Source organism: Alexandromys fortis, unplaced genomic scaffold (assembly GCF_014885135.2).
Source record: "Alexandromys fortis isolate MF-2015 unplaced genomic scaffold, M_Fortis_MF-2015_v1.1 scaffold_16, whole genome shotgun sequence".
Classification (NCBI taxonomy): domain Eukaryota; kingdom Metazoa; phylum Chordata; class Mammalia; order Rodentia; family Cricetidae; genus Alexandromys; species Alexandromys fortis.
This window is the reverse complement of record NW_026067893.1, coordinates 134315-146707: the sequence shown is the minus strand read 5'-3', so window position 1 is coordinate 146707 and position 12393 is coordinate 134315. Positions and strand designations below refer to the sequence as shown.

The 12393-nt window shown below is 42.1% G+C and overlaps 1 protein-coding gene and 1 non-coding gene across 6 annotated transcripts in view; one reads left to right on the top strand and one right to left on the bottom strand.

Annotated features, from left to right (window-relative positions):
- Grk5 (G protein-coupled receptor kinase 5) overlaps positions 1 to 12393 on the top strand; it is a 200544-nt gene that overhangs the window by 104553 nt on the left and 83598 nt on the right. The window lies entirely within an intron of this gene.
- Positions 6279 to 6407, bottom strand: LOC126506325 (small nucleolar RNA SNORA44). The gene has a single exon (XR_007593182.1). It is a non-coding gene; the product is annotated as a small nucleolar RNA SNORA44 (small nucleolar RNA).

Below are 12393 nucleotides of genomic sequence, written 5' to 3'. Positions count from 1 at the left end.
CCAGCCACCACATTGTTTTAAGGAAGTATCAAAAAGGAAAAAAGAAAAAGGGTACCTTCATAGTTCTTTCAACACACAACCACTGTGAGAGTTTTTCTGGAAGTTGATCACCCATCTTTTCAGTTCACTGGCCACCTGATTGTTAGGGTGTCCGTGCACACAGGAATGTGAGTGTGGAAAACAAAAGTCCTGTCCGTAAAGTGCTTTTTGTGGAGTGGTTACTGAAGGACTCAGCAGTTAGGTGGAAAGAAAACGTTGCCTGGGAACCAGGGCTGGCTCCATTGAGCTCATGTGTTTTGTGAGCTACCACGTTAGGCTGCCATATGTAGGGAGACATGTTTTTGGGGTGACTACTGCCATGATCCTAGCTTCAGTGGGCTTGTATGTCCAACAATAAGAGCGTGAGGATTACAGAGATAAGAAAGAATCACAGAGACATAGGATAGTAACGGAAGGCAACTCAGCTAATACTGATTGCTGGATTCTTCTTCTGACTTCTGAGTTTGCCTGTGTTTGATTTTCCATATGCTTTTTTAGCCCAATACAAAAAGGAGACAGAAGGCAAAAGACTGCTGTAACAGGATACAAAGGGCAACCAGAACAGTTACTTTCCCCAATCCTTGAGACATCATTAATTCTTGAAAAAGCATTCTGTTGTTTAGGCAGTGAAACCCCCCCCCCCCCCGACCAAGTATCCTGAAGGCAGCAATTTCCTAGGTCAAACCTCCTAATTCAAAAAAGGAGCAGAAATATGATTGAATTCTCTGACCTTTGGTCAGGGTGGAGAGGATACACCTCTATGGGCCATCTTAATGTCCAAAACACCAAGTAACTACGCCCTAGGTCAGGGTGTGTAGCCACAGTGTTGTCAACAACTTTAAACAAGCTAAAACTCTCTGACCTTCAGAAAAGTTGGAATAGGCTTACATTTTTGGGCTTCTACACTCATGTGCCTGTTTTTGTTTCTTTAGGTGGGTTTTTGTGTTTCACTAGGGCATATAGCTATAGCCCACCATCATCAGCCCCCTGAAAAGACCAGAGACACTCTTGGATCAAAATCAGTTCTGTTTCCCAGATGCCACCCTCTAGAGTAACACAACCAGGGCTTAGAGCCAGCCTCTCAACCCCTACCCTGGGCCAGCTGCCACCTAGTCTCATAGAACCCTGTCTTGAATGGGAGGGTGTCCTGTGAAACCCAAGGCAAGTGTGTTACCTTGGTAGCCTATCTTCTTTCTTCCTCTCCTCATGTACTGAAGCCAGGTTTCACTCTGTGCTTCCCATCCCTCAGGAGTGCATGCTGACTAGCTGCCAGCATTGCCAAGTTCAGAGAGTTCTTTTTTCTACCTCATGACAGGGTTCCTCCGTGTAGCCCTGGGTGTCCTCGAATTCAGAGACACACCAGCCTCTGCCTCTATGATCAAAGGCATATATCATCACTGCCTGGCCAGAGAGTTCTTAAAATCAACTGATCCTCAGAACTGTCAGCCTTGTTCTGGGGACTGACTAGTCCATGTATCAAAGATTGCTCCTAGAAAGCCTTTCCTATAATGAAGAAACGCTCATTTTCACGGGGGTCTGAAATGAGCTCTTTCTACTTGGAGGGAGTCAGGATATTGATCTGTGGGAAGAATGCTAGGGGAAGCTAGGGAAGAAGCTCCTGAAGGAGTAGTGGGTGGGAGTCACACACAGGTAGTCTCCTCCTGCGCTCTTTGTTCTGTGATTACCTCAGGGCATTTTGGTAAGGAGGCTGGAGAGATTTCTTGGCATTAGTCAAATGCTATTAATACATTAATTACAGCAGGTTCATTTACCATTAAGACAGGTCCTGCAGAGCCTCCCTTTGGCATCTGTTGATGTTCTGCTTTAGAAATAAAGTCTGTTGTAGGAGGAGGGCCCGCTTGTTCGTCCTGGCTGCCTGACTAGCTTATACCCAAAATAATCTCACAGGAACTGTATTAACTAAATCACTGCTTAGCCCATTAATTCTAGCTTCTTATTGGTTAACTCTTACATCTTATTTTAACCCATTTCTATTAATCTATGTTTCACCACGTGGCAGTGGCTTACCGGCTATAGTTTCAGCATGTCTTACTCTGACGTTGGCCCCATGGTGTCTCTATCTCTGCCTTCCTTCTCCCAGCATTCAGTCCAGCTTTCCCCACCTACCTAAGTTCTGCCCTATCAACAGGCCAAGACAGTTTCTTTATTCATTAACCAATAAAAGCAACACATAGACAGAAGGACCTCTCACACCTTAACTTTCTTGTGGTCAGCCCACCTTTATGTTGGATTTAGCAGATCCCGCCTGTCTCCTGGCAGTGAAGGTTAGGTGGTGATAGGGTGAGGGAGGTGTGACACACTTCAGAAAGCAGTCAGCGGGAACTGGGGAGATAGCACAGCTTGTTAAATGTTTGTTGCACAAGCGCAAGGACTTGAGTTCATCCCAGAACCCATGTATAAAAGCTGGATGTGATGGCACATGTATAGTCCCAGCATCAGAAAGGCAGACACAGGCAGATAGATCCCTGGGGCACTCTGATCAGACAACCTTAGTTTCTTAGAGATTCATGGATGCTGGGGTATTATGTTACCTGTTCTTGTCAGGGGATATCTATTTCTAGCAGTGGAATCTCTGTTTAGCATTAGTTTTAGATTAATGGTACAAATGTTCTTTCCTTCACATTACTTTTGTCCTATAATAGTGGTTCTCAACTTTCCTAATGCTATAACCCCTTAATACAGTTTCTTATGTTGTGGTGACCCCCAACCATAAAATTATTTTGTTGCTACTTCATAACTATAATTTTGCTACTGTTATTGTAATACAAATACCCGATAGGCAGATGGTCTTTGGTGACCCCTGAGAAAGGGTTGTTTGACCTTGGAATTGTGACCCACAGTTTGAGAGCCACTGCCTTAGAAATACCTGGTTTATGAGAAAACAAAATGGCAGCCACCCAGTCAAGAACAGTATTAGGTTGGAAGACGGAGATAGGAGTCACTTGTTTTCACTGAGGGTGGATCCCTGAGGCCAGGAAGCAGGGTTGACCAATCCCCTAACTTTCTGAGGAGCCGGGAGGGCAGAATGATCCTTTGTTTAGCCATGGACTGAGATTGTCTTGAGATGGTCACAGGACTTTTTTGAAGAGGGAGCTATTGAGTAGAGTAGAATAATACGTTACTAATATACTTCACAAAGCCAACAGTATTTGTCTTGGTTAGAGTTTCTATAGCTGCAGTGAAACTCCACGACCAAAAAGGAAGTTGGGGAGGAAAGGGTTTGTTTGTCTAACACTTCCACATTGCTGTTCATCACTGAAGGAAGTCAAGGAGATAAACTCAAACAGTGATGGATCCTGGAGGCAAGAGCTGATGCAGAGGCCATGGAGGGGTGCTGTTTATTGGCTTAATTTCTCTGGCTTACTCAGCCTGCTTTGTTATAGAACCACCAGTCCAGGACTGGCACCACCTGGGCTGGGCCCTTCCGTATTGATCACTAATTGAGAAAATGTCTTACAGCTGTTTCTCATGGAAGTACTTCCTCAACTGAGGCTCCTTCCTCTCTGATGAATCTAGCTTGTGTAAAGTGGACACACAAAACGAACCAGTACAGTATTTATTAAACAACACTATCTACCAGACCTAAGTTATGTACTGTAGATATGTTAGGGAACATTCCAGCTTCCAGTTAGTAATCTGCATTATGGGAAGATATAAAACAACCATTTGTCTTTGCAGAGTCTGTGGGTTGGGAGTTCATACATATAGTCCAAATATTTAATTTTCCCTACATAGTGTTTGAAATCTCAGTTTTAAGATTATGTAGCCAAAAACTGAAAGTCTAATTGACTTGCATGTCTGATTGTTGATAGACCTATATTTTGCCATGTGTCCTAGGGTTCCCCTACAACATGGTTGTTGATTACAAAGGAGCATTCCAAGAGACAAAAACTAGACCTGCTTTGTGGCCTAGCCTCTGACGTCACAGGAATCACATTTACCATGTTCTGTTAGCTGGAGTAGTGATGAAGCCCTAGTCAGATCCAAAGGGAGGGGATATCCCTTCTTAAAATATATGTGTGTGTGTGTGTGTGTGTGTGTGTGTGTGTGTGTGTGTGTGTAAGAGAGGGTTAGAGATGGATCAGTGGTTAAGAGTGAATAATGTTTCAGAGGATCCAATCTTGATTCCTGGCACCCATGCCAGGTGGTTCTTAACAACCAGTTACTCCAGTTCCGGGTGATCCAACACTTTCTCTGGCCTTCAGTGGTGCTGTACTCATGTGTACATATCCGTGCAGACAGACAGACAGACAGACACACACAAATGAAAAAAAAAAACAAAAGAAATGTTAGAGAGACTTGAAAAACTGAGAAAGTATTAACAAAGAACAAAGTGAGAATAAAAATAACTCAATTTTCAAAATGAAAATTTAACAAATTGAAGTAAAAACATGTTAAATAGAAGATTTATATTAGTATATGAAAAGATTAGGAAAGTGTAAATTGTATTAAAATAAATCAACTAGAATATGTTAGAATGCAGCTGAGATGTTTGAAAATAAAAATAACATGACAAATAGAATGACAAGTGAGGACTGGTAAGATGGCTCAGCAGGTTAAGGGCCCCTACAAGTTATCCTTTAACCTTCACACATATGCTATGGCACCTGCACCCCTCTCCCCTCAAAATATATAACAAACAAGCAAATAAACGTTAAAAAGTATGGAACTTCTGGTCAGGTCTACAGCAGAGCCTGTAGGGATATTTACCTTCTCATACAGGAATTCTGCTGAAGGTTGACAAAAGGTTACTTTACCAAAATTTTCTCTGCCAAGCTTCTCTTAAGTCACCTACACATGCTGAGCTATTTAGTGGGTTCCTCACTGTCAGAGAGGACAGAAAGCAAACATGTCCACCCAAGAATAGCATGTAGGTGAGGACCAGGCTAGGGAAGGAAAAATTCCACATGGCCAGTCAGGTATGAAGGGACCAGGGCCACCTAGAGCCTTCAGTCCATATGGTAAAGTGATGCCAGACACATCACCCTCTCACAGGTCAGAGACTGATCTAGAAGTGGTGTTTTCCCATTTTAAATGGCAGAGCAGGACTGGGTAAGACATAGTTATTTGACCATAAATACTGGTTAGCTCTGTTTATACTCCAAAGATAAATTGCCCAAAAGAAGACAGTGTGGTCTGTGTTCTTCTGCTGTGGAAGCTATTGATTTATTTCCTGGGCATATTTCATTGAGCTGGATCTAATTCAAGAGGACCTATGTCAAGTCTGCAGATTTGTCCCTTGGGAGTCAGAGGCTGAGATTATCAAGGTCTCAGAACAGTGTCTGGCTGTGCAATTTAAAGTCAGGGGGATACTTAGACAGGGTGTGGCTACTAATCTTGCCTGCTTTGCTGGCTGCTGCCAAAATCCTTTAGCCTCACTCAGGGAAGGCATCAGTTTGGATTCTTGTTGCCTTGGCCATACTGCAGAGATCTAAGTCCAGGTAACCATTAACCAACTGTGCGAGAGTGGATGGGCAACACTGGATTTTGGATGAAGTATCAAGACCTTTGCCTGAGCCAGGCTGGACAGCGTCTGCTGATCAATCCTGGTCCTCTTGGGAAAGCTCGTCCATCATACCCAGAGGAGAGGCCCAGAGTAGTTCTTATTGAACACTGGGTTTCACCACAGATGGCTCTTGTGATTATTTTTCATTGTCAACTGCATTTAGAATCCTCTACGAAACACAACTCTGAGCATGTCTGTGAGGATATTTCCAGAGAGGATGGAAGGGCTGCTCTGATTTGGGTAACACCATGCCATGTGCTAGGGTCTCTGTAAGGACAGAGTTGAGTACCAGCGTTCATCTCTCTTTGTGACCAGCTGCCTCACTTGTCCACTTCCATATTTTTGGACTGCATCTCTTCTTAAACTCTGAACCCAGATATACCTGTTTTTTTCTTAGTTGTATTTTATTTGTTTTTTTTTCTAAGTTTTTATTGATACTTTTAAATGTATGTAAGTCATAAAGCATTAGCAGAAACTTATGCTTGTAGAATGGTCCTCTTGTCTGCCCATGCTCTTCCTTCTCATGTTTTTCCAACTGTAGACCAAATCATAGATGATGGTCCCTTTTCTGGTCACATAGCTCTTAGTTTAATGAGCAGAATCAGACAGCCTGACTCCTCAGACTCTTCAAAGAACCTTGAGACCTGCAGAAGTAAAGTTTTTCATTCCCAGGGACGAAACACTTGTCTTAGGGGGAAGCCCCAGTCCCTACATATATAGGTAAAACAAGTGGCAGTTGCAATCACTGTTTTGATCTGGGCTGTCAAATTTTCTCCAGTTATTCAGGCATGTAGTTGGAGATTCTATGGCTACAGCCAGCTATTCGCTTGGAAAACTGCTGCTTTTATTTATTTGTGAAGACAGACTCTTACTATGTAACATTGTCTAACCTAGAAATTGCTATATATACTAGGCTAACTTGGACTTGGCAGTGATCCTCCTGCCTCTGCCTTTCAAATGGTTAAGATTATAGGCGTGCATCACCATGCCTGGCTCTTTAAATGACTTTTATCAAGAAAAACTAGTACTGTCTTGGATAATTTTTCCCAAGAATTGATTATTTTCCCTTATTGTACAAATGACCTCTTTGTTATCAGTTTTCTTTGGGCCATTAGCTCATAAAAAAACAACATGGAGACTTATTATTATGAAAGCTTTGCCTGTAGCTTCACTAGCTCTTATAAATTAAATTAACCCATTTATATCAATCTATTTCTCCTCGTGACTTTTTACCTCTTTTCCATTCTTGCACATTCTGTTTTCCCTTTGTGTTGTCCACGTTCATCTTCTCTTCTCTCTCTGCCCAGAAGTCCTGCCTAACCTCTTCCTGCCTAGCTATTGGCCGTTCATTTCTTTATTAAACCAATCAGAATGTGCCTTGGCAAAGACATATCTTCACAGTGTGCAAAAAGATTATTCCACAATACCTCTTGGTGTGAGTACCTGCAGAACAGTGAGTCTCTAAGCCATGGTGGGTGAGGGCAGGGACAGTATTTTGAGGCCCTCCTTGAGCACACTTATCTGACTGTGACTGACGTGCTCTGTTCATCTCAACATTTGACTGTTGTCATAGGAACAGTAGCCCATTCTCTTTCCTTAGATGTGGGCACAGGTCATTTTGCCTGGGGTACTGTTCTGACTTGTGACCTTGGCCTTTTCTTTTATAAAACATTTGTTTGTTTGTTTGTTTATTTATTTATTTGTTTGTTTATTTATTTGAGACAGGGTCTCACTATATAACTCTGGCTTTCCTGGAACTTACTATATAGAACAGGCTGGGCTCGAACCCACAGAGATCTGCCTGTCTTTACCTTATGAGAGCTGGAGTTAAAAGCATATGCCGTTACTCCTGGCTCTTATTTATTTTATGTCTGTTTGAATTCTTGTGCTTGCTGTGTTATATAAAGAGGTCAGAGAACAACATGTGGAGTCAATTCCTTCTATCCTATAGATTCTAGGGATCAAGCTTGGGTCATCTGGCTTGGCAACAAGTGCCTTTACTCCCTGTGCCATCTTGCAGCCCTGACCTTGTGATTTGACTGGCATGTTCTAGGTCTTAAGTGAGAACAAATATTGAATTGTGCCAACCTCTTGCCCAGCCTTCATGCTCCTCCCACACAATCTAGCCAATTAGTCCCACATCCCCCATTTGTCATTCCCATGTGAAGTTGCACTAGCTCTTCCTCCACAGTTCTCTCAGGAAGTCGTGAGGGAGATAGCGTTAGCAAGCCCTGTTACAGACCTGGAAATAGGCCAAGTGATTTAACAGAGGTCATAACATTACTGTACGTGGTAGAGCTAAGTCTCACAGCTCACTCTTGTCCATATACCATCATGTCAGTCTGCTGGGGCTGCTCCAACAAAATGCCACTTGCAGCTAATCAACAGAAACTTACTGTCTAACTGCTCCAGAGATTGTAAGACCAACATCAGGGTGTCTTTAGGAATGGTTTCTGGTGAACCCTCTTCCTGACTTACTGTATCCTCACATGACCTTCCTTCTGACTCCCATTGTTAATTCCTCTTCTTATAAGAACACAAGACCCACAGATTAGGGCCGCATCCTGATGACCTCAGATACTGTTAATCACCTCCCCAAAGTCTTGTCTCTCAATATTATCACATTGAGAGTTAAAGCTTTGATGGGAAGGACATAGTTTTAGTCCTTAACACATCCTGTGCCCTTTAACTGTTTTGGATGCTGTGATTGTACAAGGAGGTGTAATCAGAGAAGTTATTTAGAGAATTTTTTTATAGGAGCCCACAGGTGGGACTGAGGTAATCTAAGGCTTTCTGAAGGAGTTATGTGTGCATGCACACATACTAGGATGAGGATTGTGTCTACATTTAGGGGAATCTGGTTAATTTCAGGTTTGCTCCATCTGCTATCCACTAGTCAGTAACTCAGATGAACTGGAGCTGTTATTCCCAGAACTGACTTCTCCCCATGGATGGGGCAAAGGATCCTTGAGTCTCTGTCTAGCCTAGCAAAGCTAATGTAGGTTGATGTACCCAACCATGTAGCACTTCTGTGACTTAGTGTGGAAGGGGATAGGATGCCAGCTGGACAGGGAAATCAAGGACAGAAATTGAGGTGCCTTCCCTTAGTGATATAATTCCATTTGTGGCAAGTAGCTCTGACTGTTCTGACCCGGGCTACTATGGAGAATTATTTTGTTATTTTATTTTACAAAGATGACCTGAGTTGGGACAACATTTCACCTGGAAATAAATTCACTAGTCATCTCCACCCAGTGTCTTCTTCTTCTTCTCATCAGACTGGATAAGGATATTGAAGGCAATGGACAGGCTAAGAACATTTCAATTTCTTCAGTGTTCTGTGTAATGAAGGTGATGTTCCTGGGACAGAGTTTTTGGTTCATACAACATGAGGGATAGATTCAAGCTTTGCAAATCACAGTGGGTTAACCTGGCTAGTAACAGAAAGGAATGCTGAGGGAGACTGAGGGAAGTCTAAGGAGGGTAAGAGACTGAGATTTATCTTCTTATTCTTCAAGCTTCAACAGCCATCAGTTCATCTACCCCTTCACTCTCAAAGACCTGTCATGTGCAGGACTTTGCTTTTAATCCTGGAGAAGGCAGCTATGAGAGCATAGGCCAGCACTCCACCCAAGTTCTAAGTTGAAGATGATAGGGAATTAATAAACAGTCAGACAGATTTCCCAAACCACCCATATTTAGTACCTCTGAGGAGGTCCCATGTAAGTAAAGTTGATCCTGAATGACCAGCTCAGCATTGTCTCTTGTGCCCTTGGGAACATAGCCAGGACGAGACAGTCTTGCACAATTCTGGCTTCTTGGGAAAACAAAATTAGGTTCTTAGAACCAAGGTATTTAATTTATGTTCTATACCCCAGAAGTAGTTCTGTTGACTTCAGAACCTCAAACTGTAACTCTCAAATGTCCTTCTAATGAAGATGGCCTAGGATACCTCCAGGAAGCAAGTATGAATAGTATTCTATAAGGAAAAAATGTCTAGCATTTCTACCATCTTGAGGTGAATAGTCTTCTGTGTAGTAGGAGGCTGCTTGTTCATCCCAGTCACCCAGAACCGAAATAATCACACAGAAACTGTATTAATTAAATCACTGCTTGGCCCACTAGCTCTAACTTCTTATTGGCTAACTCTTACATCTTAATTTAACCCATTTCCATCATTTTATATTTTACTATGAGGTTCGTGGCCTATCAGCAAGGTTCTGGCATGTCGGTCTCTGGTGGTGGCTGCATGGCTTCTCCCTGTGTCCACGTCCTATCTTCAGCATTCAGTTTAGTTTTCCCTGCCTAGCTCTACTCTACCCTATCACGGGCTCAAGACAGTTTATTAACCAGTGGTATTCACAGCATACAGAGCGGAATCCCACATAACTTCTGTAGTCAGACTTTTTCTGTCTCACCTGCCAGCTCCCAAATAGCTACATGGAGACTTCTTATTAATTATGAAAGCTTGGCCAATATCTTAGACTTGTTTCTTTTCTCTTTTTTAATTTTTAAAACAATCTTATTCTACATACCAAACCCAGTTTCCTCTTCCTCTCGTCCTCCCACTCCTCCCACTTTCTTTCCACCCTACCCCACCCCAGTCCCCATCCACTCCTCAGAGAGGGTGAGGCCTTCCATGGGGAAATCAACAAAGTCTATCACATCACTTGAGGCAGGACTAAAGCTCTTGTTCCTATATTTAAGCTGAGTAAGGTATCCCTCCTTAGGGAATGGTCTCCAAAGAGCCAGTTCATGCCCTAGGGATAAATTCTAGTTCCACTGCTAGTGGTCCCATCAACTGCCCATGCCACACAACTGCCACTCTCCTTCAGAGGGCATAGTTTGGTCTTATACTGGTTCCTCAGCTGTCATTCCAGGGTTAGTGAGTGCCTACTAGCTTGAATCAGCTGTTTCTGTGAGTATTTGCACCATGGTCTTGACCCCTTTGCTTGTAATTTCTGGACTCTAGGAGTTTGGACCAGTGCTTCGCTGTGGATCTCTGCATTTGCATCCATCAGTTACTGGGTGAAGGTTCTATGATGACAATTAACGTAGTCATCAATCTGATTACAGGGGAGGAACAGTTTAGGTATACTCTCTACTATTGCTTAGATTCTTCTTTGTGGTTTCCTGGGAGTTTTTCTAGTGCCTGGTTTCTCACTAACCCCACAATGGTTCTCTCTTTCAAGATAATCTCTTTCCTTGCTTTCCCTCTCTGTCCTTTACCCAGTTCAGTCTTCTGGATCCCTCATGTTCTTCTCTCCTTTCCCCCTTTCCCTCCCCACTTCCCTACCACTCTCCCCATTCCCTCCCATTCTGCTAATTTACTAAGGAGATCTTCTTAGACTTGTTTCTAACTAACTCTTGTAACTTAAATTAACCCATTTCTATTAATTTACTTTCTGCTTCGTGACTTCATTACCTTTACTCTGTACTGCTTTCCTGCTTCCTGTCTCTGACTGTTTGTGACTCCACTCTTCTTCTTCCCAGCATTCTCTCTGCCCCCAAAACCCTGCATAGCTATTGGCCATTCAGCTTTTTATTAAATCAATCATAGTGACACATATTCACATTATAAAAAAAGATTATTCCTCAACATTTCACATTTTTGTCTAAATAAGACAAAAAAGTGTGGTTTTTTCGTTTATTTTTTTCTTTTTTGAGACTGGGTTTCTCTGTAGCTTTTGAGCCTGTCCTGGAACTAGGCCGGCCTTGACTTCACAAGGATGCACCTGCCTCTGCCTCCTGAGTGCTGGGATTAAAGGGGGTGCCACCACCACCCAGCTAGAAGGAAAGGTTTTAACTCTAGCAAAGTAAAACTGTAAACAATAAGAGCAATTCTCAGGTGAGAATTACAATGTCCAATCCATTGTGTTGTACCTAGTTTACTTTGTATCATAGCTAAGTAAAACTGCAGCTGTAACTGCTTAGTCTTCAACTCAGTCAAAGACCCCAGAGGGGATATACTGTTACCTGAGTAAACAGGAAGTGCAGTGCAAACCACTTCCACAACTAAAAGAAATAACAGAAACAACTGACTTCCTGGACAGTCACCTAAGGTTTTTTTTTTCCAGTGTTGGAGCATCCATCTTTGGCCTACAGGCTTAGACTATCCGACAGACTTTTCTGTGAAACAGGAATTTTTGAAGGACTGTCCTACCTTATCTTGGCTAAGTTTGACAGCCACATACAGCATATTGTCAGCAGTTGAGGCAAGGGTGGTTTCTTGCCCAAATGCCTAGCTTTTGCCATAAAGAAAGAAAACTCCATATGGAGATTCTTCACTGCCTATTATCTTTTTTTTATTAATAAATTGGTGTGGCCAGGAGCAGATGTGTCTCATTGTCATGAATAGCCTTATGTTATTAAAACATTTTAAATACCATGTTCTATAGGTCTTTGAAGTGTTTGTAGATTACCTACCTATCTAAAATATATCTCTGTATGACCTTGAAAATATACCTAACATGACTATAAGTTTGGTAGTTATAGATAATTATTAACCTCTATTTATTATCCTAAATAGCTTTAAAATACTAAAACTTTATAAATCTTTTAAAATGAGCTTCAAGGTATAATACCTTAAACAAGAATAAAAACATATATACTATGTAACAAAAATAACCTTAAATTTTGTGTCAATATAAAAAAATTCATGCCAATGTAAAATATTTGAGACTAGTGGTTGTGTCTATTGGGACACCTCTTTGTTGAGACAGGGTTTCTTTGTGTAGCCTTGGCTGTCCTGGAATTAGCTCTGTAAACTAGGCTGACCTCAACCTTATAGGGATATGCCTATCTCTGCCTCCCGAGTACTGGGATTA